General features: G+C 40.2%; 1 long non-coding RNA gene across 1 annotated transcript in view; it reads right to left on the bottom strand.

The window, feature by feature from the left end:
* Positions 1–1,470, bottom strand: part of LOC139186402 (uncharacterized) — a 28,242-nt gene extending 26,772 nt beyond the window's left edge. Inside the window, exon 1 of the long non-coding RNA XR_011569946.1 lies at positions 1,316–1,470. This is a non-coding gene — a long non-coding RNA (uncharacterized lncRNA). The remainder of the gene's footprint in view (positions 1–1,315) is intronic.
* Between the last annotated feature and the right edge of the window lie 24,967 nt (positions 1,471–26,437).

The raw sequence follows: 26,437 nt of genomic DNA, 5'->3' as shown, positions 1-26,437 counted from the left end.
TCAGTAGGGACAGAATTCAATTAAATCATTTTTACATTCCCATCAGCAATTTATGAAAGTTCTATTTGCTGCACATCCTCACCAGCATTTGGAAATGACAGTTTTTCTTGTTTTTTGTTGCTGTTATTCTAGTGGGTGTAAAATGGTATCTCATTGTGGTTTGTTTTCTTGATGCATAATAATGTTAAGAATTTTTTCATATGTTAATTGTCCACCTGTACATTTTCCTTTATGAAGCACGTATCTCATTTTTCCCCCCTTTTCAACTGGGCTTGTTTGTCTTTTTATTATTGAGTAGGAATTATTTATATACAAATATATACGCTGAATATTTTCTAGGATCAGACTGTAGAGTCCACCTGTAATCGAACCTGGACGATCCCTTGGTTGGGAAGATCCTTTGGATAAGGGAATGGCAACCCACTCCAATATTCTTGCCTGGAGAACTCCATGGACAGAGGAGCCTAGCGGGCTACAGTCTGTAGGGTTGCAAAAGAGTCAGACACAACTGAAGTGACTTAGCATGCACACACGTAAGCCACACAATAGCCACCTAACCCTTATTGGTGATGTTGTAATCACCAGGTCAAATTGTTTGATTTCTCCACTGAGAAATTACTGATTTTTCCCTGGTAACCATCTATGGGACACACTATAGCAGTGCTGCTGCTGCTGCTCAGTCGCTTCAGTAGTGTCTGACTCTGTGCGACCCCATAACCGGCAGCCCATCAGGCTCGGTCTTCCCTGGGATTCTCCAGGCAAGAACGCTGGAGTGGGCTGCCATTTCCTTCTCCAATGCATGAAAGTGAAAAGTGAAAGTGAAGTCGCTCAGTCGTGTCTGACTCTTGGACTGCAGCCTACCAGGCTCCTTCATCCATGGGATTTTCCAGGCAAGAGTACTGGAGTGGGTTGCCATTGCCTCTTCTGATGGGACACAGTTAGATCATGCAAATATCCTGTACCTCATAAAGATTTACTCCTAGATTTAATATTCATTGATAGTCTTGCCTGAGTCAATCTTTGTTATGCTGACTGCAAAATAGGACTTCACAACCTCAGCATTCGCTCTATATTTAGCCAAAAGTGTTAAGACATTCTATTGTAAGCAATAGTATGTACTTATGCATGTATAAATGTATGTATTTATTTGCTGTAAGTTGAGATTCATAAATTTCTATTTTTAATGGTTTATAATTATTACCATCTTTAATTATTTTGGTGCTAAAATTTCAAGATATGGTCAGTAGGAACTCCTTCAAACTAGCTCATTTGCCCTCAAGACACATGCCCATTTTTATTTTGAGTAATTCCTTACTTTATAGCACAAGAAGATGTTCCAGGCTCATCTTGTACCTCCTGTGCCCCAGCTCTGGAATCAGCCATTTGCCCAAGGAGTCCTAATTAAATGAAAAAAAAAATTGTTTTAAGCAAACATACAGTAAAATTGACTTTTTTGTGTATACAGTTCATTTTAACACATGTATAGATTCATAACTAGAATACAGAACAGTTACATAACCCCAGAAATGTCCCTCACACTATCGCTTTGTAGTCACGTTCTCCACCCTGCCCTCACCCCTAATTAACCCCTGGCAACCACTCATTTTTTCTTTACCACTATAGTTCTTGTTTTTTTTTTTGAAAATGTGATGCAAATGGAATAGTACAGTATGTAAGCTAAAACGTTTGGGAGAAGAGATTCCTTTCAATCAATGTCTTTAATAGTTACGGAAATATTGAGGTTATCTATTTCATCTTGAGTGAGTTTTGTAGTTTTCAAGGAATGAGTTCATTTCATCTGAGGTGTCAAATGTATGTGCATAGTGTTGTTCATAGTCTTCCCTTACTATCTTTTAAATGTCTGCAATTTTTATTATTTTTTAAAAGTATATAATCCCAGGCTTCCCTGGTGGGTCAGTGATAAAAAATCCTCCTGCCAGTGTAGGAGACACAGGTGATCCCTGATCCAGGAGGATCCCATGTGCCACAGAGCAACTAAGCCCAAAACTATTGAACCTGTGCTCTAGAGCCCGGGAGCCACAACTACTGAGCCCATGTGCTGCGACTACTAAGCCCATGTGCCATAGAGCCCTTGCTCTGCAGCGAGAGAAACCACCACAATGAGAAGCCCAGCCCCACACCTAGAGAGCAGCCCTCGCTCACTGCAACTGTTAATAGAGAAAAGCCCCCACAGCAACAAAGACTCAGCACAGCCGAAAATAAATAAATAACACTACTGTAAAAATGCACATAACCCCTTTCACTACTGATTATGGTAATTTGTATCTTTTTTTTGTTGTTGGTATCGCTATAAGTAGATCAATATTATTGCTCTTTTCAAAGAACTAGCTTTTTATCTTGCTTTTTCCTGTTTTCAATTCCATTGATTCCTGCTCTTATCTTTATTGTTTCCTTCCTTTTACTTGCCGTGGGTTTAGTTTGTTCATCTCTGGTTTCTTAAAGTGAAAGCTTAGTTTATTTATTTGAGCCTTTCCTTCTTTTCTAATATAAGCATTTAATGCTATAAATTTCCCTCTAAGTACTGCATTCTAAAATCTTTGATTTGCTATATTATTTTTGTTCAGTAAAAATATTTTATAATTTCACCTGGCACTCTTTGACTTTCTGATTATTTAGAAGAATGTTGTTTACTATCTAAATATTCGAAGATTTTCCTGTTATCTTTCTGGTTTGGGTTTCTAATCTAATTCCATTATGGTCAGAAGATATACTTTGCATGATTTAAATTCTTTTAAGTTTCAGTTCAGTTCAATCACTCAATCGTGTCCAACTCTTTGTGACCCCATGGACTGCCACATGACAGGCTTCCCTGTTTATCACCAACTCCTGGAGCTTGCTTAAACTCATGTCCATCGAGTTGGTGTTGCCATCCATCATGATTGATGCCAACTTTAAAGTTTAGATCAGATCAGATCAGTCACTCAGTCATGTCTGATTCTTTGTGACCCCATGAATCGCAGCACGCCAGGCCCCCCTGTCCATCACCAACTCCCGGAGTTCACTCAGACTCACGTCCATCGAGTCAGTGATGCCATCCAGCCATCTCATCCTCTGTCGTCCCCTTCTCCTCTTGCCCCAATCCCTCCCAGCATCAGAGTCTTTTCCAATGAGTCAACACTTCACATAAAGTGGCCAAAGTACTGGAGTTTCAGCTTTAGCATCAGTCCTTCCAAGGAAATCCCAGGGCTGATCTCCTTCAGAATGGACTGGTTGGATCTCCTGGCAGTCCAAGGGACTCTCAAGAGTCTTCTCCAATAACACACTTCAAAAGCCTCAATTCTTCGGCACTCAGCCTTCTTCACAGTCCAACTCTCACATCCATACATGACCACTGGAAAAACCATAGCCTTGACTAGATGGACCTTTGTTGGCAAAGTAATGTCTCTGCTTTTGAATATGCTATCTAGGTTGGTCATAACTTTCCTTCCAAGGAGCAAGCGTCTTTTAATTTCATGGCTGCAGTCACCACCTGCAGTGATTTTGGAGCCCAGAAAAATAAAGTCTGACACTGTTTCCACTGTTTCCCCATCTATTTCCCATGAAGTGGTGGGACCGGATGACATGATCTTCGTTTTCTGAATGTTGAGCTTTAAGCCAACTTTTTCACTCTCCTCTTTCACTTTCATCAAGAGGCTTTTGAGTTCCTCTTCACTTTCTGCCATAAGGGTGGTGTCATCTGCAAAGCTGAGGTTATTGATATTTCTCCCAGCAATCTTGATTCCAGCTTGTGTTTCTTCCAGTCCAGCATTTCTCATGATGTACTCTACATATAAGTTAAATAAAAAGGGTGACAATATACAGCCTTGACGCATTCCTTTTCCTATTTGGAACCAGTCTGTTGTTCCATGGCCAGTTCTAACTGTTGCTTCCTGACCTGCATATAGGTTTCTCAAGAGGCAGGTCAGGTGGTCTGGGATTCCCATCTCTTGAAGAATTTTCCACAGTTTATTGTGATCCACACAGTCAAAGTCTTTGGCATAGTCAATAAAGCAGAAATAGATGTTTTTCTGGAACTCTCTTGCTTTTTCCATGATCCAGCGGATGTTGGCAATTTGATCTCTGGTTCTTTGCCAACAAAGGTTCGTCTAGTCAACGCTATGGTTTTTCCTGTGGTCATGTATGGATGTGAGAGTTGGACTGTGAAGAAGGCTGAGCGCCGAAGAATTGATGCTTTTGAACTGTGGTGTTGGAGAAGACTCTTGCGAGTCCCTTGGACTGCCAGGAGATCCAACCAGTCCATTCTGAAGGAGATCAGCCCTGGGATTTCTTTGGAAAGACTGATGCTAAAGCTGAAACTCCAGTACTTTGGCCACCTCATGCGAAGAGTTGACTCATTGGAAAAGACTCTGATGCTGGAAGGGATTGGGGGCAGGAGGAGAAGGGGATGACAGAGGATGAGATGGCTGGATGGTATCACTGACTCGATGGACATGAGTCTGAGTGAACTCCTGGAGTTGGTGATGGACAGGGAGGCCTGGCGTGCTGTGATTCACGGGGTCGCAAAGAGTCAGACACGACTGAGCAACTGATCTGATCTGATCTGATCTGATCCTCTGCCTTTTCTAAAACCAGCTTGAACATCAGGAAGTTCATGGTTCACATATTGCTGAACCCTAACTTTAAAGTTTGTTAAGGTTACTTTTATATCCCAGCATATGGCCTATCTTGATTATCCTTTCTATGTACATCTGAGTAGTTTTTTGTTTTTTTTTTAAAGAAAACATATTAATCTTACAGTACAGTACCTCAACAAGTACAGTGGTCAGTACAACAGTTGGCTTACAGGGGCTGCCATCGAGTGAACAGGCAAGAAGAGTTACTAACTGGAGGAGGGAGAGGAGATGGGAGGTGGTAGAGCTGAAGGATCATCAGCAATAGGAGACAGAGGGCAAGCTGCAATTTCACTCATACTTGACGTTGAGAGCACAGGTTCTGGTTCCTTCCAGGAACCAGATGCACGTTCACATCTTTGAAAGTTCACACCGTGAAGGTTTGCATGTAGGAAACTTAATGTGTTCCCAAAGAACACAGCCATGTCCTCTTAACAGCTTTGTCAGGATAAAGATAACATGTTTCTCACTCCTGTTCTCTCAACTGATTATAAAGTGACCTTTTTAAAATGCAAAAAATATCAACACATTCTCTCTTAGAATGTTATAAATCAGTAAAGAAAATGGCACAATCTTTCCCTGATATCCATTTCCAGGCAGGTGCTCAAAACAGAATCTGAAGCACAGCCATAGGTAGAACATGGCCCAAGCACTCCTATCATATCTTCTTTCTTCTGGTTTTGGAGGCTGTACACCACCCTGCACAAGTTCCAGTGTTCAGCTACAAAGCCAATGGTGATGCCAGGAGGACACTGCACCTCCAGTTTCCAGAGGCTCAAAATGCTGAAGAACATATATACATATAGCCCAATTGGCAAAAGGTACCAGCCAGGCTGGTACTGTATAGGATGGGTGCCACCAGTTGGCAGGTATGAAGGAAGCGTCCTGAGTTGCTGTGGGCTGTAGTATCCCACAGGCAAGTCTCCTGGAGTGTATGCAGGTGGAGGGACAGCTGGTCCAGGGGGCCCAGGTACAAAATGGGAATTGTATTCTGGAGGGGCATCAGAATTTGGATCTGATGAATTTAAATGGCAGTTGTAGGCAGGAGGAGCACCAGGCATTAGATCCAAGAACTCTTTTATTTTCCATTTCATCCACAGGTTGATCAAGGCTTGTGGTAATAGGCCTTAGAGAGAGGTGAATTGTGATTTATGCACTGAGTTCTCTGGCTGATGGTTCATATGACCTGATACTGCTCTTATTTATACATCCAAATTCCTTCCAAGATAATCAACGTTCTTTGTCCTCTAATCCAGTATGAAGAACTTGGCATACATGACATGAATCTGATTTTTTCCCCCCATATTCTTTTTGGAAAGTGGCTGCGAGTCGACCCGACCCGGGTCCCCAGCGCTGTGCGGAGCGAGCGCCTGCCTGAGACCCCAGCGGAACCCCGTCCGGCCTGATTCGGCTTGCCGGACGGCGGCCCCTAGGGGCAGGCTCAGGCAGAAAAGTCTCGCCAACAGAGCCTCCGTCCCCGGGCCACCGCCGCCGCCTTCAGAGCCAAATCCCTCCCGGTGGAACCACCTGAGGATGCGGCGCGGGGCGTTGCCGACCTCGAACCTCTGTTCGCAGGGGCCCGGCCCCACTTACCACCAGGCCAGCGGTCCCCTCGGCACTCGGGACACCGGGCCTGGGGTCTGATTTCATCCGCCGAGGATCGAGAAAGCGGATTAGTTTTTCCATGCACACTTAAAAAAATATTTATTTTGCTATTGTTGGATGAAGTAGTCTATAAACAGCAATTAAGTCCATTTGGTTGAGTTCTTTATGCTAATTTTTTGTCTAGTATTTCTATCAATTACTGAAAAAAGTGTTGATACTTCAATTATAATTGTGGAGCTACCTGTTTTTCTTTTCAGTTCTATCAGTTTTGCTTCACGTGTTTTGAAACTCTTCTATTAGGTATATACACATTGAGGATTATTATTATTCTTGGTGAATTTACCTTTTTATCATTATGTAATGCCCCTCTTAATCCCGGGTAATTTTCTTTACTCTGAGGCGTCACAGTTCTTAGCTATTATTTCACTGAATGATAATTTGTCTGATATGAACATGGCCACTGGGATTTCTTTGGAGTAGTGTTTGCCTGTTATCTATTTTTCATTTTTTTACTTTTAAACTAGCTATATCATTATATTTGAAATGAGCATTTTTTTGTAGACAGCATATGTTGTTTAGTCGCTCAGTCGCGGCTGACTATTTTGCGACTCCATGGACTGTAGCCCACCAGGCTACTCTGTCCATGGGATTTCCCAGGCAAGAATACTGGAGTGGGTTGCCATTTCCTTCTCCAGAAGATCTTCCTGATCCAGGGATTGAACCTGCGTCTCCTGCTTGGCTGGTGGATTCTTTACCACTGAGCCACCAGGGAAGCCCAATTATTTCTTCAGATAATAACTTGTCTGATATGAATATGGCCACTGGGATTTCTTTTGAGTAGTGTTTGCCTGTTATTTTTTTCCCATCCTTTTTCTTTTAACCCAGTTATATCATTATATTTGAAATGATTTTTATTTGTAGACAGCATATTGTGTTATGTTAGTTGCTCGGGCGCTCAGGCGTGTACAACTCTTTGCAACCCCAGGGACTGTAACCCACCATGCTCTTCTGTCCATGGAGTTCTCTAGGCAAGAATACTGGAGTGGGTTGCCATTTCCTTCTCCAAGATAGCATACAGTTGAGCCATTTAAAAACATACATTCCAAGAAACTCTGTTTTAATTGGTACCTTTGAACTTTCTACATTTAAGGTAATAATATATTTGGACTTAGATTTATCATTTGTTTTCTACTTGTTTCCTCTTTTTTCTGTCCCTCTCTTTCCCCTTCCCTGCCTTCTTTTGGGTTATTTGAATTTTTTTCCAGTATCCATTTTATCTATTGCAGGCTTTTTAAAAAACTGTGTAGTTTTTATGTACATGTATGGTTGCTATAGGGATTCAGTTCAGTTCAGTTCAGTTCAGTTCAGTCGTTAGTCGTGTCCGACTCTTTGAGACCCCATGAATCGCAGCACACCAGGCCTCCCTGCCCATCACCAACTCCGAGAGTTTACTCAGACTCATGTCCATTGAGTCAGTGATGCCATCCAGCCATCTCATCCTCTGTCGTCCCCTTCTCCTCCTGCCCCCAATCCCTCCCAGCATCAGAGTCTTTTCCAATGAGTCAACTCTTCACATGAGGTGGCCAAAGTACTGGAGTTTCAGCTTTAGCATCATTCCTCCCAAAGAAATCCCAGGGCTGATCTCCTTCAGAATGGACTGGTTGGATTTCCTGGCAGTCCAAGGGACTCGCAAGAGTCTTCCCCAACACCACAGTTCAAAAGCATCAATTCTTCGGTGCTCAGCTTTCTTCACAGTCCAACTTTCACATCCATGCATGACCACAGGAAAAACCATAGCCTTGACTAGACGGACCTTTGTTGGCAAAGTAATATCTCTGCTTTTTAATATGCTATCTAGGTTGGTCATAACTTTTCTTCCAAGGAATAAGTGTCTTCTAATTTCATGGCTGCAGTCACCATCTGCAGTGATTTTGGAGCCCCCCAAAATAAAGTCTGACACTGTTTCCACTGTTTCCCCATCTATTTCCCATGAAGTGATAGGACCAGATGCCATGATCTTCATTTTCTGAATGTTGAGCTTTAAGCCAACTTTTTTACTCTCCTCTTTCACCTTCATCAAGAGGCTTTTTAGTTCCTCTTCACTTTCTGCCATAAGGGTGCTGTCATCTGCATATCTGAGGTTATTGATATTTCTCCCGGCAATCTTGATTCCAGCTTGTGTTTCTTCCAGTCCAGCATTTCTCATGATGTACTCTGCATAAAAGTTAAATAAGCAGGATGACAATATACAGCCTTGACGTACTCCTTTTCCTATTTGGAACCAGTCTGTTGTTCCATGGCCAGTTCTAACTGTTGCTTCCTGACCTGCATATAGGTTTCTCAAGAGGGAGGTCAGGTGGTCTGGTATTCCCATCTCTTGAAGAATTTTCCACAGTTTATTGTGATCCACACACTCAAAGGCTTTGGCATAGTCAATAAAGCAGAAATAGATGTTTTTCTGGGACTCTCTTGCTTTTTCCACGATCCAGCGGATGCTGGCAATTTGATTTCTGGTTCCTCTGCTTTTCCTAAAACCAGCTTGAACACCTGGAAGTTCACGGTTCACGTATTGCTGAAGCCTGGCTTGGAGAATTTTGAGCATTACTTTACTAGCGTGTGAGATGAGTGCAATTGTGCAGTAGTTTGAGCATTCTTTGGCATTGCCTTTCTTTGGGATTGGAATGAAAACTGACCTTTTCCAGTCCTGTGGCCACTGCTGAGTTTTCCAAATTTGCTGGCATACTGAGTGCAGCACTTTCATAGCATCATCTTTTAGGATTTGAAATAGCTCAACTGGATTCCATCACCTCCACTAGCTTTGTTTATAGTGATGCTTTCTAAGGCCCACTTGACTTCACTTTCCAGGATGTCTGGCTTTAGGTGAGTGACCACACCATCGTGATTATCTGGGTCGTGAAGATCTTTTTTGTACAGTTCTGTGTATTCTTGCCACCTCTTCTTAATATCTTGTGCTTCTGTTAGGTCCATACCATTTCTGTCCTTTATTGAGCCCATCTTTGCATGAAATGTTCCTTTGGTATCTCTGATTTTCTTGAAGATATCCTTAGTCTTGCCCATTCTGTTGTTTTCCTCTATTTCTTTGCACTGATTGCTGAGGAAGGCTTTCTTGTCTCTTCTTGCTATTCTTTGGAACTCTGCATTCAGATGCTTATATCTTTCCTTTTCTCCTTTGCTTTTCACTTCTCTTCTTTTCACAGCTATTTGTAAGGCCTCCCCAGACAGCCATTTTGCTTTTTTGCATTCCTTTTCCATGAGGATGGTCTTGATCCCTGTCTCCTGTACAATGTCATGAACCTCCGTCCATAGTTCATCAGGCACTCTGTCTGTCAGATCTAGGCCCTTAAATCTATTTCTCACTTCCACTGTATAAGCATAAGGGATTTGATTTAGATCATACCTGAATGGTCTAGTGGTTTTCCCTACTTTCTTCAATTTCAGTCTGAATTTGGCAATAAGGAGTTCATGATCTGAGCCACAGTCAGCTCCTGGTCTTGTTTTTGCTGACTGTATAGAGCTTCTCCATCTTTGGCTGCAAAGAATATAATCAATCTGATTTCGGTGTTGATCATCTGGTGATGTCCATGTGTAGAGTCTTCTCTTGTGTTGTTGAAAGAGGGTGTTTGCTATGACCAGTGCATTCTCTTGGCAAAACTCTATTACCTTTTGCCATGCTTCATTCTGTACTCCAAGGCCAAATTTGCCTGTTACTCCAGGTGTTTCTTGACTTCCTACTTTTGCATTCCAGTCCCCTATAATGAAAAGGACATCTTTTTTGGGTGTTAGTTCTAAAAGGTCTTGTAGGTCTTCAAAGAACCGTTCAACTTCAGCTTCTTCAGTGTTACTGGTTGGGGCATAGGCTTGGATTACTCTGATATTGAATGGTTTGCCTTGGAAACAAACAGAGATCATTCTGTCATTTTTGAGATTGCATCCAAGTACTGCATTTCGGACTCTTCTGTTGACCATGATGGCTACTCCATTTCTTCTGAGGGATTCCTGCCCACAGTAGTGGATATAATGGTCATCTGAGTTAAATTCACCCATTCCAGTCTATTTTAGTTCGCTGATTCCTAGCATGCCGATGTTCATTCTTGCCATCTCCTGTTTGACCATTCCCAATTTGCCTTGATTCATGGACCTAACATTCCAGGTTCCTATCCAATATTCTTCTTGATAGCATCGGACTTTGCTTCTATCACCAGTCACATCCACAACTGGGTATTGTTTTTGCTTTGACTCCATACCTTCATTCTTTCTGGAGTTATTTCTCCACTGATCTCCAGTAGCATATTGGGCACTTACCGACCTGGGGAGTTCCTCTTTCAATATCCTATTATGCCTTTTCATAATGTTCATGGGGTTCTCAAGGCAAGAATACTAAAGTGGTTTGCCATTCCCTTCTCCAGTGGACCACATTCTGTCAGACCTCTCCACCATGACCCGTCTGTCTTCAGTGGCCACACACGGTATGGCTTAGTTTCATTGAGTTAGACAAGGCTGTGGTCCATGTGATTGGATTGGCTAGTTTTCTGTGATTATAGTTTCAGTGTGTCTGCCCTCTGATGCCCTCTGGCAACACCTACAGTCTTACTTGGGTTTTTCTTACCTTGGACGTGGGTTATCTCTTCACGGCTGCTCCAGCAAAGCGCAGCCGCTGCTCCTTACCTTAGACGAGGTCACCCCTCCCGACCTTGAACGTGGAATAGCTCCTCTTGGCTCTCCTGTGCCCGTGCAGCCTCCACTGCTTGGACTTAGGGTTGCTCCTCTCGGCTGCCACCCCTGACCTCGGGCGTGGGGTAGCCCTTCTTGGCCGCCGCCCCTGACCTCGGATGTGGGATAGCTCTTCCCTTGACCAGTATTAATTACAACTCCCCTGAAAACCTTAAATCCCTTTTCTTTATCAATTGAAATATGCTGCCTATGTTGCCACTTTTCTCTTTTCACGTACAGATCTTCTTTCTCATCGTAGAGTAGGGATTTGCAAAGTGAGATCCAAGGACCCCTTGTGGTCTCTGAGAACCTTTCAGTGGGTACATGAGGTCAAAACTATTTTCAAAATAATTCATTATTTGCCTTTTTAACTCTGATTCTCTTACAAGTGGAATTTTCTCAACGCTATATGACAAGTGATATCATGACAGGCTAAGTGCAAAATCAGATATGATAATCCAGTTGTCTTTTATTAAGTCAGACATTAAAGAGATCCACATAAATGTAAAATAATTCCAATATTTTCATTATTTTTTTTGGACATCTTGGTTGCTTCCAAGATTTTGCAATTATGAGTATAACTGCTATATTTGCATTGAATGGCACATATAAACTTAGTCTTCTTGTTGAAATATACAACCCTAATATTATTGGAAGAGAAAACTTCTAGTGGTTAAACTAAGTATATTTACAAATTCTGCCTTCTAAATTGATCCTAAAATTCACATTCCAAGTTTTGCAAGATAGTCAAGTGTGCAGAATGTAAAGTCATTATGCTGATGTCTCTCTATTGAAATACATGATGAAAATGCCTCCTTAAGACCATCTTCACAGTCCATGCTGAGTATGGATGCATTCTTGGTGCAGTTTATTCTTCTGCTGCAGGGTTTCTCAAGATAGAGGAATTTTAAAAGAGATTATGTGTAGTTTAAGAAAAATATTCAGTATATTGAAAGAGACATGGGTTTTTAAAAACCTGAGATATATGGTTTTCCTGAATGACTGTGGCCATTTTCTACTACCTTGTTTGTTTCAGCAACATAGTTTTCATAAAAATAAGGTATTTTTGTCAAGTTGTGATAGGTATAATATTGTTATTTTTAAGTGAAAAAAGAAATATTTAAACATTTTTCTCATTCTTAATTTCCAATATGGAAAATATTAATAGATAAAACACACATAAACAAAAGCCTTTTGGGATCCTCAAATTTTACAAAGTGGAAAAGTTTGAGTTGTTGATCTATATGAGATCGGGAAGCAGATATTATATTTCTTAGTGTCTCCATTGCCATGTACATTTTAAGATTTCAATAAATGTTAATTGTGGAAGTGTGGAAATTTTAGGCACAGATGACAATAAGTGAAAGTAATTTTTTAGGGGGAACATTCTGTTTTCTTAAATGTTACATTTTTATTTCCTAGGTGCAACTCCTAAGCTAGGATAACCTTAACCTGTTTCATCTGCTGCATGTTTGTGACTATAAAAGCAGCACTTTACTGAATCTAAGGGTGCTCCTGGGCTGTCACCATAGGGGAGAAGATATTGTTCAGAAAAATCTGAAGCCTATAAAACTTTTGCTGGGAATGTTAATTTGCAAATGCCACCACCATAGAATGAGAAAGCTTTAGGAGGGAAAACAGTGTCATAAAAAATGCCCAAGATTAAGGGGAAACAGCTGCACTAAAGAGCAGCATGGCACAAACTATTTGGTTTTAATTGCATGGAAGATAATTGGCTCCAGTTGGTTTGGGAAAGATTCAGAAACAAAAGAACAGCAAGGAAAAACAATGGTTCAAGAACTGTTTTAAGGCAAGACAATGAGGTTCATTTCAACCTAAATTATTCCTTAAGGCACATTTTCCACAAAGTGGGAAAATATTTCAATTAAAGTTTTCTAAACCTGCCATGGAGCTTTAGTTAAGAAGCTGTAAATATATTAGACTTTTAAAAAATGGTCTCCAATACAATCTAAAACCTCTTCTTTTTCAGAGGATTTTGTATTTCTCTGTTCTTCAACCTAAGATTCTCATCATCTAGGTATGAAATCTTTTGAAAATGCCTTAAGTCTTGGATCAGTCTTGGCATACAGTCTTAAACTGGTAGAGTCTTTCCTTAAAATCCCACTTTCATCAAGTTTTTGTGATTGACCTCAGGGACTGACTTTTTATAAAGGTTTTGTAGGCCATAAGGTTTCTGTAACAGAAAGAAGAGATTAAGAAGAGGTGACAAGAAGGCACAGAAGAACTATACAAAAAAGGTCTTAATGACCTGGATAACCACAATGGTGGGGTCACTCATCTAGAGCCAGACATCCTGGAATGTGAAGTCAAGTCGGCCTTAGGAAGCATTACTTCGAACAAAGCTAGTGGAGGTAATGGAATTCCAGCTTAGCTATTTCATATCCTAAAAGACAGTGCTGTTGAAGTGCTGCACTTAGTATGCCAGAAAATTTGGAAAACTCAGCAGTGGCCACAGGACTGGAAAAGTCAGTTTTTATTCCAATCCCCAAAAAAGGTAATGCCAAACAATGTTCAGATTACTGTACAATTGCATTCATTTCACATGCTAGCAAGATTTTACTCAAAATCATTCAAGCGAGGCTTCAGCAGCACGTGAACCAAGAAGTTCTAGATGTTCAAGCTGGATTTAGAAAAGGCAGAGGAACCAGAGATCAAATTGCCAACATCCTCTGGATCACAGTAAAAGCAAGGGGAGTCCAAAAAAACCCATCTACTTCTGCTTTGTTGTCTACCTAAAGACTTCGACCGTGTGGATCACAACAAACTGTGGAAAATTCTGAAAGAGATGGGAATACCAGACCGCCTTACCCGCCTCCTGAGAAACCTGTATTCAGGACAAGAAGCAACAGTTAGAATTGAACATGTAACAATGAACTGGTTCAGAATTGGGAAAGGAGTACGTCAAGGCTATATATTGTCACCCTGATTATTTAACTTATATGCAGAGTATATTATGCGAAATGCCAGGCTGGATGACTCACAGGCTGGAATCAAGATTGCTGGGAGAAATATCAACAACCTCAGATATGCAAATGATGCCACTTTAATGGCAGAAAGTGAAGAGGAACTAAAGAGCTTCTTGATGAAGGTGGTGCTTTCAAACTAGGGTGTTGAAGACTCTTGAGAGTCCCTTGGACAGCAAGGAGATCAAACCACTCAATCCTAAAGGAAATCAACCCTGAATATTCCTTAGAAGGACTGATGCTGAAGCTGAAGCTCCAGTACTCTGGCCACCTGATGTGAAGAGCCGACTCATTGGAGAGGACCCTGATGCTGGGAAAGATTGAAGACAGGAGGAGAAGGGGATGACAGAGGATGAGGTGGTTGGATGGCATCACTAACTCAATGGACATGGGTTCAAGAAAACTTGAGGAGATAGTGAAGAACAAGGAAGCCTGGCATACTGCAGTTCATGGGGCCACTGTCTAGGTTTGTCATAAATTTTCTTCCAAGGAGCAAGCTAATTTTTATACAACATATATTTTTTAAGTTTTGTGCTGTATTCGAAAACAAGAAGAGGAAAGATATTCAAGGACCAAAAAATGGGGAAATTTCCCTCAAACAATAACAACAATTACCCAGGAATCCACAGTACCAAAACTCTCAGAAGCCATAGAAATCAGGACTGAACACAAGCCATGGGCAAACGGAAGCAAAAGCAGAACACACTGTGGTGAAAGCCAGAGGCTCAGTCAGCATTGCCCACTCATGAACAGAATCTCAGAAGAAAGGTACATACTCAGAGCTTAGGCAGAGACAAAATCACCTACCTAATGACTCTCAGTTCAGTTCAGTAGCTCAGTCGTGTCCAACTTTTTGCAACCCAATGGACTGCAGCACACCAGGCTTCCCTGTCCATCACCAACTCCCAGAGCTTGCTCAAACTCATGTCCATCGAGTCAGTGATGCCATCCAACCATCTCATCCTCTGTCGTCCCCTTCTCCTCCTAATAACTTTGTTAGGAAGAAAACAGAACAAGGTAGTGAGATAGACTGTAGGGGTGAGGAGGAACAAATTAGATTGCGAATTTAGGAAGGGCTAAATGATATTTGACTTGTTGCCTGCCAAATGAAGATTTAGGGGCAGAGGAAAGACCTATTTGAAACGCCCTAAGGCAGAAAAGAAATCAGTGTGGCTAAAATTTACTGAGAGAATAAAGGAGTAATAAAAGGTGAGACTGGAGAAAGAGACAGGGACTTAGCATATATGTGACTTTTGGTCAGTTCGGCAGTCTAAACTGAGGCAGGAAGTCTCCTCTACATTTCTAAGCACAGGGAAGTAATGGATAAAATACAAAAATACATTTAAAATCTATGGCTGAATTCTAAAACAAGAGCAAGAAATCTCCAGTGCTAAAAATGAATGTCAGAATAGTAATAAAAACTTAACGCCAGAGCTGAAACCAGATAGCTCTTGCAGTAGCATTGTTAAAATTACAGTGTACGACCTACAACTGGTTCCAATAACTCCATGACTTAAGCTCTTTCTTCACACTGTAGCTTAGGTGTTAGCAAACTGCAGCCCACAGGTCAAATCTGGCCCACCATCTTTTTTTGTTTTTTTTTCCTTCGTAAAGTTCTGTTGGAATGCAGCATGCTCATTCATTTTCATCTTGTCCATGGCTGCTTTCATTCTACAGTTGTTATGTTTAACAGCTTTGTTGAGATATATTTTATCTACCATAAGGTTCACCAGTTTAAAGTGTACAATTCAATGGTTTTTAGTATATCTACAGTTTTGCAGCAATCACCATAATCTAGTTTTAGAATATTTTTATCACCCCCAAAAGATAATACTACTTTATACCTATAAATAAACATTCTCATCCTCCTCACCCTTCTGTCCACTCCTCAACCGTAGGCAATCACTAATCTACCTTTGGTCTCTGTAGATTTGTCTATTTTGTATATTTCATAAAAATGAAATCATACAACATGGCACATAGCCTTTATGTCTGGATACTTTAACTTGCCATAATTTTCAAGGTTCATCAATGTTAGCATAAATCAGTACTTATTTCTTTTTATGACAGAATAATATTCTATTACATAAATGTACTACACATTGTATATCGATTTATCAGTTGGTGAAATCTGAGTTGCTTCTACTTTTTTAGTATTATGAATAATGTTCCTATGCACATTCATGTACAATATTTTGTGTGGGCATGTGTTTTCACTTCTCTTGGGTAGATACCTAGGCATAGAATTGTTGGTTCATATGATAACTGTATTTTTAACATTTTGAGGAGTTGCTAAACTGTTTTTCAAGGTAGCCACACCTGTATCTCTTTCTTCTGATACCTTAGGTTCACAAGGAAATTATGACTTATTTGAAAAGACCTTGATGCTAGGAAAGATTGAGGGCAGGAGGAGAAGGGGATGACAGAGGATGAGATGGTTGGATGGCATCACCAACTCAATGGACATGAGTTTGGGTAAACTCCGCAAGTTGGTGATGAACAGGGAGGCCTGGCGTGCTGTGGTCCGTGGGGTCACAAAGAGTCGGACATGACTAAGCTACTGAACTGAACTGAACTGAGTCAGTACTATGGATAGAAAACAGATATTGGAGAGAAACTAGATTTCCAAGTTTGCACTGAATTAGCCATATGGTTCACATTCATACTACCCACGTAGTTCAGGACCATTGAACTGAGAAATTAACATAAAGGAGGTTCAGAATTGATAGAATCCAGAGGGCTCCATGGACTGGGTGAACCTAAAAGGCTATACCTAGATAAACTATACTTTAGGAATTAAAGTAAGTGTTTTTAATGAAGAACATCTCCATTTCAAAGTATCACTTGAAATGAAAGACATTCTATTAGAGTGTTTCTCAGAGTGTGGTCTGAAGAACAACTGAATGGGGAGGGAGATGCTTAGCGGGTAAGAACAGGCAAGGATAGAAGAGATTAATGTTGCATTTTCTTGGATTCCCACATCAGATCTGCTAAGTTAGAATATCTTGGATGGGGCCTTAAACCTAAATATTTTACAGATGTTCCAGGTAATTTTAAAAATGTTTTACTATGGAAAACTTCAATCCAGTACAAAACCATTATCATGCTTAATAATTCTTGGTTACACTAAAGACCTATCTATTTCAGTTGCTGGGAATTATGAACATATGCACACATTTCCATCCAAGGTTCCAAGGCTGTATGTATCTCACTGATATATCATTCCCCCAGAGTTTCACACGTTAGTATTAACATTTTACATTAGTATAAACAAGGGCAGATAGGTGTTTTAAATTGTGAATGGGTGTGGAATTTAATTTTTTGATACATATGCAATAAAGTTTTTAATGTAGAAACATTTCTGTGATAAAAAATTCTTTTTGGTAGTGAAATTTAATTTGATTCTTTTAATATTTAATTTGTGATTTTTGCACCTATGTTTGTAAGATTGGCCTGTAATTTTTCTTCTGTTACTGTCCTTGTTGGATTTTAGCTTCAAGGGTATGGTAGGTAGTCTCATAAACTAGCACAATTTATCAACATGTTTTAGCAACTTTTTTTTTTCACCATTGCTTCTTATATCCCCCTGTTTCCTTCTTGGTTCATTTTTATTTTGTTTTGTTGTTTTTTTAAACCAAGAGTTGCTTAGCTAATTCATTCAGCAAACATTGTTTGCTCACCTCCTATGAAAAACAGTTTAGTTCTGACAGTACAGTGGTAAATCAGTTAAAGTATCACTTTCACTACTTTTCTTCTATTTCTTTTGACTTGTTTCACCCATTTCTCTTACCCCCACCCCCCAGCTTTGGCAAACACCAGTCTGTTCTCTGTATGTATGAGCTTCTTATTGTTGTTTTTAGATCCCACATATAAGAGAGATCATAAGGTATTTGTCTTTCTCTGTCTGACTTATTTCACTTAGTATAATGCCCTTGATGTCTACCCATGTTATCACAAAATGGCAAGATTTCATTCTTTTTGATGGCTAAACAATATTTGTGTGTGTGTGCTTCCCTGGTGGCTCAATGGTAAAGAATCCGCCTATAATGCAGGAGATGCAGGTTCAATCCCTAGGCTAGGGAGATCCCCTGGAGAAGGAAATGGCACCCCACTCCACTATTCTTGCCTGGGAAATCCCATGGACAGAGGAGCCTGGTGGGCTGCAATCCATGGAGTCGCAAAAGAGCTGGACACAACTTAGCAACTGAACAACAATGTGTGTTTATCACAATTTATTTATCCATTCACCCATTGATGGAAACTTGGTTAATTTTTTTTTGTTTGACTACATGACTCGTTCAGCAAGATTATTTTGATGGTAAATGTTCTAAATCTCTGCAGTTCTTTAAATGCATTTATTTTGCTTTTACTCCTTTGTTGTTATTGTTGTTCATTGAAATGAGTGAAAGAGAAATGGGTAAAAGAAGTCAAAAGATAAATAGAAGAAAAGTAATGGAAGTGACACTTTAACTGATTTACCACTGTACTGTCAGAACTAAACTGTGCCTTTCATAGTAGGTGAGCAAACAATATTTGCTGAATGAATCAGCTAGGCAACTCTTTAAAAGAGTTTTTGTTTAAAAAAACAACAAAACAAAAATGAACCAAGAAGGAGACAGAGTGATACAAGAAGCAATGGTGAGAAAAAAAAGTTGCTAAAACATGTTGCTAAACTGTGCTAGTTTATGAGCCTATCATACCCTTAAAGCTAAAATCCAACAAGGACAGTACCAGAAGAAGAAAAATCACAGGCCAATCTTATTCATGAACATAGGTGCAAAAATCCCAAATAAACATAAAAAGAATTAAATTAAATTTCACTACGAAAAAGAATTTTTATCACAGGAGTGTTTCTACATTAAAAACTTTACTGCATATGTATCAATATGTATCAAAAAATTAAATTCCACACCCATTCACAATTTAAGACACCTATCTGTCATTGTTCATAAGAGTGAAAAATGTTAACACTAATGTGCGAAACTCTGGGGGGATGATGTATCAGTGAGATACATACAGTCTTGGAACCTTGGATGGAAATGTGTGCATAAGTTCATAATTTCCCAGCAACTGAAAATAGACAGATCTTTAGTGTAACCAAGAATTATTAAGTGTGATAATGGTTTTGTATTGAAGTTTTCCATAGTAAAACATTTTTTAAATTACCTGGAACATCTGTAAAATATTTAGATTTCCGGCCCCATCCCAGAGATTCTAACTTAGCAGATCTGATCTGGGAATCCAAGAAAATGCAACATTAATCTCTTCTATCCTTGCCTGTTCTCACCCCCTAAGCATCAGTTGTTCTTCAGACCACACTCTGAGAAACACTCTAATAGAATGTCTGTTTCATTTCAAATGATACTTTGAAATGGAGATGTTCTTCATTAAGGACACTTAACTTGTTATTAGACATTTTGCTTTAATTTCAAATAACATCCTTGGAGGGAACACTGCTGCTCTCTAAAGATGACTGTTAGCTATAGCTCCCTCCCAATGCTCCAGAGCTAATTAATTTTCTAAGAAATTTGTCATTGGACACATTTAGAGTGCATCCTATCCACTGTCCACACTTAGGGTTTGAGGAAAACACAGGGGTTTGGGCTATATTAATTACATTCTGTGCATTTCTGAAATGTGTATACCTTCTCTTGAGCACTCTTCACATTCTGTCCCCTTCCTTCACTCTTACATACTACTTTTTTCAATTCCCTTCCACAGGGAAAATCCCATGCCCCAAATCCAAGCCAGGGATCTACCTAGAGAGTCCGGGAACATGGTTTTTTACAAAAGAGGAGGACCTGTTAGGATATACCTTCTCCTATTTTTCAACTCTGCTTTAAAGTCTTGAGCAGATAAAGTCTTCAGCAGATTCAATTCAGTTCAGTTCACTTGCTCAGTCGTGTCCAACTCTTTGTGACCCCATGAATTGCAGCACGCCAGGCCTCCCTGTCCATCACCAACTCCCGGAGTTCACCCAAACTCATGTCCATAGAGTCGGTGATGCCATCCAGCCATCTCATCCTCTGTCGTCCCCTTTTCCTCCTGCCCGCAATCCTCCCAGCATCAGGGTTTTTTCCAATGAGTCAACTCTTCACATGAGGTGGCCAAAGTATTGGAGTTTCAGCTTTAGCATCAATCCTTCCAATGAACACCGAGGAGTGATCTCCTTTAGAATGGACTGGTTGGATCTCCTTCCAGTCCAAGAGACTCTCAGGAGTCTTCTCCAACACCACAGTTCAAAAGCATCAATTCTTCGGCACTCAGCCTTCTTCACAGTCCAACTCTCACATCCATACATGACCACTGGAAAAACCATAGCCTTGACTAGACGGACCTTTGTTGGCAAAGTAATGTCTCTGTTTTTTAATATGCTATCTAGGTTGGTCATGACTTTTCTTCCAAGGAGTAAGCATCTTTTAATTTCATGGCTGCAATCACCATCTGCAGTGATTCTAGAGCCCACAAAAATAAAGTCTGACACTGTTTCCACTGTTTCCCCATCTATTTGCCACGAAGTGATGGAACCAGATGCCATGATCTTCGTTTTCTGAATGTTGAGCTTTAAGCCAACTTTTTCACTCTCCTCTTTCACTTTCATCAAGAGGCTTTTTAGTTCCTCTTCACTTTCTGCCATAAGGGTGCTGTCATCTGCATATCTGAGGTTATTGATATTTCTCCCGGCAATCTTGATTCCAGCTTGTGCTTCTTCCAGCCCAGTGTTTCTCATGATGTACTCTGCATAGAAGTTAAATAAGGAGGGTGACAATATACAGCCTTGATGTACTCCTTTTCCTATTTGGAACCAGTCTGTTGGTCCATGGCCAGCTCTAACTGTTGCTTCCTGACCTGCATATAGGTTTCTCAAGAGGGAGGTCAGGTGGTCTGGGATTCCCATATCTTGAAGAATTTTCCACAGTTTATTGTGATCCACACACTCAAAGGCTTTGGCATAGTCAATAAAGCAGAAATAGATGTTTTTCTGGAACTCTCTTGCTTTTTCCACGATCCAGCAGATGTTGGCAATTTGATCTCTGGTTCCTCTGCCTTTTCTAAAACCAGCTTGAACATCAGGAAGTTCACGGTTCATGTATTGCTGAAGCCTGGCTTGGAGAATTTTGAGCATTACTTTACTAGCATGTGAGATGAATGTAATTGTGTGGTAGTTTGAGCATTCTTTGGCATTGCCTTTCTTTGGGATTGGAATGAAAACTGACCTTTTCCAGTCCTGTGGCCACTGCTGAGTTTTCCAAATTTGCTGGCATATTGAGTGCAGCACTTGCACAGCATCATCTTTCAGGATTTGAAATAGCTCAACTGGATTCCATCACCTCCAATAGTTGTGTTCGTAGTGATGCTTTCTAAGGCCCACTTGACTTCACATTCCAGGATGTCTGGTTCTAGGTGAGTGATCACACCATCATGACTATCTGGGTCATGAAGGTCTTTTTTGTATAGTTCTTCTGTGTATTCTTGCCACCTCTTCTTAATATCTTCTGCTTCTGTTAGGTCCATACCATTTCTGTCCTTTATCGAGCCCATCTTTGCATGAAATGTTCCCTTGGTATCTCTAATTTTCTTGAAGAGATCTCTAGTCTTTCCCATTCTGTTGTTTTCCTGTATTTCTTTTCATTGATCACTGAAAAAGGCTTTCTTACCTCTCCTTGCTATTCTTTGGAACTCTGCATTCAGATACTTATATCTTTCCTTTTCTCCTTTGCTTTTCACTTCTCTTCTTTTCACAGCTACTGGTAAGGGTTCCTCAGACAGCCATTTTGCTTTTTTGCATTTTTTTTTCTTGGTGATATTAGAGTTCAGTTCAGTTCAGTTCAGTTGCTCAGTCGTGTCCAACTCTTTGCCACCCCATGAACTGCAGCACGCCAGGCCTCCCTGTCCATCACCAACTCCCCGAGTTCACTCAGACTCACGTCCATCGAGTCAGTGATGTCATCCAGCCATCTCATCCTCTGTCGTCCCCTTCTCCTCCTGCCCCCAATCCCTTCCAGCATCTGAGTCTTTTCCAATGAGTCAACTCTTCACATGAGGTGGCCAAAGTACTGGAGTTTCAGCTTTAGCATCAGTCCTTCCAAAGAAATGCCAGGGCTGATCTCCTTCAGAATGGACTGGTTGGGTCTCCTTGCAGTCCAAGGGACTCTCAAGAATCTTCGCCAACACCACAGTTCAAAAGCATCAATTCTTCGGCACTCAGCTTTCTTCACAGTCCAACTCTCACATCCATACATGACCACTGGAAAAACCATAGCCTTGACTAGATGGACCTTTGTTGGCAAAGTAATGTCTCTGCTTTTCAATATGCTATCTAGGTTTGTCATAACTTTTCTTCCAAGGAGTAAGCGTCTTTTAATTTAATGGCTGCAGTCACCATGTTAGAGTTAGGTCTTCTTAAATATCTTTCATATCTCTACTAACATTTTCAGTCTTTCCTATAGCTTCTTGAACATATGGAATACAGTTATAGAAACTGTTTTAATATTTTATCTACAATTATATCTTCTGTGTAATTCTTGATTTGTTCCTTTTGATTGTTTTTTCTCCTCATTATGGGTCATGTTCCTCCTCCTTTCCATGATTCATAAATAAATGGCTCCTCTGTTCTGGAGCCCATACCCTGGTTACGCTAACTGGTGCTAACCTTGTAGCCATAAAACACTTAACTTCTTAATCTAAATGTGATGCTCTTATTAATTCTAATCTTGTCTTTCAAAAGTGACCAATTTCATTCTCATGTCTCACTATTTGCATCAGAAGAAGAAAAGATTTTTCTTGTACCTCTGAAGAGTATTTGCAATTAAAATATTACTCTTAAATCTACATTTTTGGTAACTTGCCAGGTATCATTTCATTAACAAATATGAGTGCACAGATTCCTTAATTTTGAACTTCTTACTAAAGGAAGAGAGTATGGAAAAATATAAACTATTTCTGTAATATGATAAGTAAACCTTTCAAATCAACATACTCTTTCAGAGCCTTCTTTTTTTCCTAAAAGAGCAGTTAATCAACCCTAGAACATTTTAAAAAAGAGTTTAATAGTAGAAGCTCCAAGTTACCCTATATTTCATGCACTACATTTAACACCAGAGTGGTCAGATTCCAGCAAGCCTGAGGAGGGAAGATAAGCCACGACAGCTTAGAAAGTAAGAAAAACCCAAACTTTATATTGAGACTTCTTTGGGTGGACTTTTTGGGGACTGTTTGTTCTTTAATGCCTGATTCATTCAGCTTCAGGAAGAAAAAGGAAGTTGTCAATAGCTCAGAGTTACCCCATAGGAAGCACAAGAACATCTGACAAATGTTCTTCCAAACTTGAAGACCAGCTGTTCTCTCCTCAGATGTTTTCCAGTCAAAGTGAATTTCTAAATCCCTTTAAAGAGCAGCAGCCTTTCTACTGGGAGAAAACTGGTACCAGCTTCGAGAAAGGAAAATGTTTAAATCTTGTAGAACCTAATACATCAGGAGAAAGAATATGGTCTGCACTTTGAAGTGTTTTGTCTCCAGGCCTTCCCATACTCACTTAGAAATTTTACTCCATCCAAATCTCCTCTCCAAAGCAGATGTCTGTGAAAAAGAAGAGGGAGAGCACAAAGACATTTTTCCAATGGTAATTCCCAGATGTGAGCTGCCCAGAGTGACAAAGTGCAGACCTGCTGTCAGTTCGAGAACAATCATGCTCTGAGTACTCTTGACACATGTTTTTATGCAGTTTTCCCAAAAGAAGCCTACATTAGGAACAGGTGACAAAATTCCATTCTTTCTACTACTACCTCTAGTGCTAGAACAACCTCATTCTCCCCATCATACATGATCTGTGTATGGGTTGTGGCTGATTCTAGTCTAAGGTTAAGATAATCAAAATACAACTGAGTTTTAGGTTACTGTCCTAACTTGTAGTTTATCCTAATATTTGAACATAGGTGACTATAAGAACAATAAAATATATATAGGTCTGTGCTTCCTGTGATATGAAGGGGCATTTCTAGAAAAAGTTGTAAGAAGGTAAAACCAGGGTCTTGCAGATATGACTAGGGTTCTGTGGGGTCCCTTGCTTAGCTTCACAGACATTTCAGAGCCCCTCTGAGGACTGATTTGTAATCCAGCTCTGTGACCTGCTAGCTTTGTAATCTTTGGCAAGACCAGTGGGTTCCTCATCTGTTAAAATCAGGAGACTGAATCGGGATTTCTAAATTCAGTACTGTAATTTCAGGCTTCGTAGTGTGCAGGAGCTGGAATGGTAATCAAAACCTTTCTAATCTAAACACTAAGATGACTTACAGAGAAAGACACTTCATTCTTCAGTAACTCCACATCAGAGGATTCTGCAGATAATTCAGTGTACACATTCAGAAACCCTTTTCTTGGAAAGCCCCCAACATTTTTGATAACTGTATATACTAATTTATTACCAGTTTAAACTATTAGCATGCTGAATAAAGTCAGATTATTCACAAAAAAAAAAAAAAAAAAAAAGAATTGAAAAGGGACTAAGTATGGTGAAAACCCACTGGAGAAGGAAATGGCAACCCACTCTGGTATTCCTGCCTGGAGAATTCTGTGGATAGAGGAGCCTGGCAGGTTGTGGTCCATGGGGTAGCAAAGAGTTGGACACCACTGAATGACTAACACATGATGAGAACATATGTGACAAGTTGTATGACAGGGAAGGAAAAAGGCTAGTTTGGACATGTTTTCAGGCAGATTTCAAGGTGGCACCTTAGTATTTCAGGTTCAAGAGGATCTTAAGAGTGCATTTTAAACTCAGATGTTAGGTATACCAAAGGAACATGGTTTGCGGAAGTACAACTTCTACCATGACTAGAAGAGTTGTATGTGGGAATCCTGGTATGTGCTGAAAGGAGACAGGAAGTTGTTTGGAAATAACCATAAAAGCATAATGTGTTGTAAACCCATACCAATCTGAAATAATATGACTGTGTTCATAACTAATTGTCTATAGGTTCAACAATACAATGGAGCTTCCCTGGTGGCTCAGATGGTAAAGAATCTGCCTGTAATTCAACAGACCCGGGTTTGATTTCTGGGTAGGGAAGATCCCTTAGAGAAGGAAATGGCTACCCATTCCAGTATTCTTGCCTGAAGAATTCCATAGACAGGGGAGCCTGGTGGGCTACAGTCCGTGGGGGTCACAAAGAGTTGGACACAACTGAGTGAAAATTTCAATACCACTTCTTATAAAGAAAAAGGACTAATTTCAGTATGGTTCTTTCAAAAATCTTTTTGCTATTGCCTAGGTAATTTAGGAGGCAAAGAGATACTGTCATAGATTGTCAGTTAAGAAGGATTATAGTTTGTACATGTCATTAAGTGTTAATTAAAATAGCAGAGGGAGGAAAGGGCATGTGAAGACCGAGGGAGAGCTTTTCCTGGGCTTCCTTCTCAGAGGAGTGACTGGAAGGGGCCTGAAGGAAGGGTTTAATCCAGAGAAAGCAGAAAGGGCCAACAGATACAGAGAAGACTATGAGGACATGTGGTCCTCTAACTCCAGTGGTTAGGTTCCAGTTTGGTCTGCCTGGGAAGAAGATGAATATGGAGCTTTATGGCTTGTCTTTATGATTTCCGACATTTCTTTTGCCTCTGATCTCACTATTAGGGGGAAAAAAACATGTAAAGTTATAAAAACTGGCTAAAATGCAAATATTAAAAGAAACAGCCTAAAGTGGAGGTCATTAGTAAATTCATCAACCTTCTCCAGTTTTGTTAAGGAAGGCTAGGCATGAAGAAAGTTGGCAGTTCTTTAGAATTTGAATTTTAAAAAGGGGATAGAAAAAGTGAATGCCTTCTCAGTGTCTATAAACTGTTTAAAACTCATTAGCCTGGTATGCAAGGCCCTCCATGAACTGGTTTTAACCTCTCCAACCTTATTTCTCTCTACTACCTTACACTATACTGATGATGAGTAACTTTTGACCCACTAGCTTCCCAATCTAGTTTCAAATGTAGTTTTTCAGCTTGAAGGGTCTGAGGAACTTATTCAAACTGCTGTAAGGAAAATGTGCCTGTTTTATTCTGGCTTGTTATATTTCTTTGATTGAATTTTTACCATCCCTTTGTGAAAAAGTGGGCTCCACAAGGGCAGGGACCGTATCTATCTTGCTCACTGTGTATCTTGGGTGCCTAGCGCATTTCTTGAGATGTAATAAACATTTCATAAATATTTATTGAATGAATGAATTAATAAAAGAATGGCTTAAAGGACTGGAAGACTGTTGGATTAGAATGGCCAAATAGTGAGTAGGAGATAGGAGCAGAAGTACTCTAGACTGAACAAGAACAAAGGTTGAGGTAATCTTAAAGATCACACTTTCTGACCCTTAAGGGTAAATGAGTTTTATGGGCTTTTTGTTTTTATTTTACAGAACAAATGGTCTGAGCTAAGAAAGGGGAAGAATTAGAACAGTACTCTGAGGAAGATTAATATGGCAGTAACCTGAAGGATGGATTAAGTTG

The sequence above is a fragment of the Bos indicus genome, chromosome 13, assembly GCF_029378745.1.
Source record: "Bos indicus isolate NIAB-ARS_2022 breed Sahiwal x Tharparkar chromosome 13, NIAB-ARS_B.indTharparkar_mat_pri_1.0, whole genome shotgun sequence".
NCBI lineage: Eukaryota > Metazoa > Chordata > Mammalia > Artiodactyla > Bovidae > Bos > Bos indicus.
Note: the sequence above shows the minus strand (reverse complement) of the source record. Positions and strands in the feature narration are given on the sequence as shown.